General features: G+C 49.0%; 1 pseudogene; it reads left to right on the top strand.

Moving 5' to 3' along the window:
- Window positions 1–412: 412 nt before the first annotated feature.
- LOC142563292 (uncharacterized) lies at window positions 413–1,630 on the top strand (annotated as a pseudogene).
- Window positions 1,631–3,429: the final 1,799 nt, after the last annotated feature.

The raw sequence follows: 3,429 nt of genomic DNA, 5'->3' as shown, positions 1-3,429 counted from the left end.
TCCGATCGGTGGCGGAGCAGGCAGCAGCAGCGGCCTCGACCGAAGCTAAGTGCTTTTGTATTGTATTGGCTTACTTTTAGGAAGCGAGCTTTTGTGCATGGTGTAAGCAATGCAGGGTGGCAGTTTTAAACCGTGGTAGGTGTAAGAAGGCTAGCGGAGGTAGCCGGATAGCGAGATTGTCGTAGGGCTTACCGTGGGGCTGTTTGATTATTGTGGCGGGCTTTTTTGTTAGATGGTCGGGCGGCCATGGATCGGCAGGCTAGGAAAGTCACAGGTAATGGCGAGCTGGTGCAGTGCGAGGACTGCAAACATTGTTGCTATTTGGCAAGAGGGACTTCGCGAGTTTAGCCGACGCTGAGAGGGCTAGCTTCACGTGCAGGTGTGTGAGGGCTTCAAGTGGACTGTGCGGCGGATGGAAAGGCAATGGACATCTAATGTTGAGGAGCTCAAAGGGGAGCTGAAGGTGGAGCGAGAGCGGAAGATTGAGCTCAAAACTCAGGTCCACGAGTTGCTTGAGAGGGAGGGTGCTAAGGGCAACCTACTAGAGCGAATAGTTGCAATTGGCGAGCTTAAAGAACGGGAAAAGCGGGCCGAGCTGGAAGAGCGGATGGAGGCGCTGATGGCGCGGGCGGCGCGGCGCGTAATCCCGATTCAGAGCAGCGTCAGGTGGAGGGCGAGCATAGCGCGGAGTCTGAGGCAGAGGCATTTAATGTGGACGAAGAGACAGGCAGGAAGGGACACGTAGAGGCCGTAGAACCGCAGGCGGGAGCTGGCGGTAGCACGGGGGCTCCCCGTACCTACAGCGATGTAGCGCAGCAGACTTCGGGTCGGGCGGTGCGAGAGGTAGCGGCAGCGAGCCCGTTGCCTCGCGACAGTGGCGTACGGCGGCTGGAGGGCCAGCTAGCGCGAACCGGAGGGCAGCAATCGCAGGCTGGAGGCGAACGATTTGAGCGAAGAAGGGTCCTGATGGTTCTGGACTCTAACATAGCCAGAGTTGAGGAAGGCGTCTTAACAAGAGTGAAGGTAGAGAGGCGGTGGTGATGGAGGCCCAATCAGGGAAGTGCATAGTGTATTCAATGACCAAAGTCCAGTAGGTGGTAGGGGACAACATGGCGGACGAAAACCTTATCATTATCCATGCTAGTCTCAAGGATATGCGAAGAGGAGTCATAACGTCAAGAGACAGAGGTTGGGTTGCGTAAACTCTCTGAGCCTCTGCGGAGGTGCATGTGACCATATGCGCAATCCTAGAGGTCCAGGGGCAGCCTATCGGGATGGAAAGGAGTGTGGTTGAGGCTAACCACATAATTAGGGGTTTAGAACTAAGGTTGAACAGCGGGAATAAAACGAGGACACGAAAAAACAAATATGGACCAACTAGCCCTCATCAAGATCTTACTAATGCATTAGGGGTTTGAGTCGACAACTTGGGTACGGCATAATGGAGGTAAGCTGGGACGTGTAAGAGCCTGGCTCCCACCTTTTTGCACAGGATGGCGTTGAGTACAGTGTTGCCACGGGCAGGTGGGTAGGTAGTAGGATGGGCCGCCAAGCAACGTTTTTTGGGGGGGAGTGGGGAGGGTGTAGACGAAGAGGGACCCGGAGAGGCACCAAGATTCAAGAAACGTAGAGTCTGTAGGAGAAGAAATAGACGTAAGAAACAGTGCCAAGTTAGTTCCGACATAGGGTATATTAACAAGCAAGGTGGCAGGAATAGGCTGAAGTGAGAGGAAATAGAAGAGCAGTTAAGGCAGGGGTAGCTGATGGTATACGGTTTTGTGGACACATCTTAGGGACCTGGAGCAATCACCCTGTAATCCTGATTCGGCATGGGAATATTGCAATAGAACAGAGGCCAGCAGAAAGGGGATGGAATTGGGGGAATTCATTCAAGAGTCAAACTGAAATGCCTGGAACATTTATGGCGAAAAGGGAAAGTGGCAGGGGAGCAGACACTCCCTGGCTTTGTATACCTGTGGACAAGAGCAAATGCCAAATAGGAAAAAAAATGGTAGAATGCATAGTAAGTGACATTAATGGGCTAGGAGGAGGGTGGGTACGAGATTATTATACTAGGAGACATGAATGCACACATCGAAAATATGCACAGGTACACAGACTCAAGAGGCAACATGCTGCTGGATATGTGTGAAAGGCATAATTTAGCTGCATGTAACAGTACTGAGAAATGTGAAGGGCACATAACATGGGAGGTAGGGAGCCTGCAATTGACAATTTATGCACTAATGTCACATAGGATCTGTGATAGGTCAGGGGTAATGAACATAGCTGAATACGGCTCCAGAAGCCTTGGTAGTGATCACAAATGCGTCAAACCGAGTTTTAGAAGATAAACGAAAGTAGGAAGGAGGCAAGATTAACAACCAGATGGGGTTTTTCACTCGGAAAAGCAACTGGGAATAGCAACCAAACAAATTGAGGAAATAATTTCTGAGGGTACTAAAACAGAATGGACATACGCAAATTTAACAGGACTATTTGAGCTACAGCTTGCTAAGCTGCTAAGGTACCAGTGAGGCCCAAAGGGAAAAGAAGACGCAAATCGAAGAGCTGGTGGGATGTGGAGGTTGAGAAAGTCATAGAGAAACGTCAGGGAGCCTCCAGGGAACACACATATTCTAAGCAGGGGGGTGAACCAGAAGCTGCTGTAGGCAGAAAATTGGATTTATTAAACTGTAGAAGGGAAGCATCCCATTTGACAAATGAGAAGATTAGAAGAAAGGGGACCCAGTGGTTGTTAGAAGTAAAAAAGGATAGAGAAGCAGCTAAGAAATTTGGAAACATCTTAACTCCTTGAGTAATAATACTGGCCTAGAGTATGGGTTTATAGTTACAGCTCAAGGTGTTCGGCTAGAAGGGGATGAGGCAATGGAACATATAGGAATAATGATGACAGAAAAATTTAAATAACAAAGAAACCTTGCATGTACTTTATCAAACGAGGATAGACAGGTTAGTGTAGTGGCTCCACTTGAACTACGAGATTTGGAAAAGGCAGATGAGATGGTTCCTAGTAGCACTTCGACAGGTCCTGATGGCATCCAAATTATGCTAATAACGACATTGGGTCCAAAATTTAATCAGACAGTAGGAGAGGTAGTGAGCAAAACGATAATGGATGGTAACGCTCCTGGTGGGTGGAGACTAAGCAGGATGAGCATGATATATAAGGACAAGGGGGACAAAGCTGACATAAACAACTACCATCCCATAACAGTAACGTCAGTGGTTTACAGGGTGGTGATGGAGATTATGAAGAACAGACTGCAGGCATGGGTGGAGGGCGAGGAGGTTCGGAAAAACTACAAAATAGGTTCCGGAAACAAAGGAGGTTAGAGGACAATCTGTTCTCATTGACGCAGTATATCGAAATAGCAGAAAAGGAACACAGGCCCCTATGGTTGGCAT

Source organism: Dermacentor variabilis, chromosome 1, assembly GCF_050947875.1.
Source record: "Dermacentor variabilis isolate Ectoservices chromosome 1, ASM5094787v1, whole genome shotgun sequence".
Taxonomy (NCBI): domain Eukaryota; kingdom Metazoa; phylum Arthropoda; class Arachnida; order Ixodida; family Ixodidae; genus Dermacentor; species Dermacentor variabilis.
This window is presented reverse-complemented; position numbering and strand designations above follow the sequence as displayed.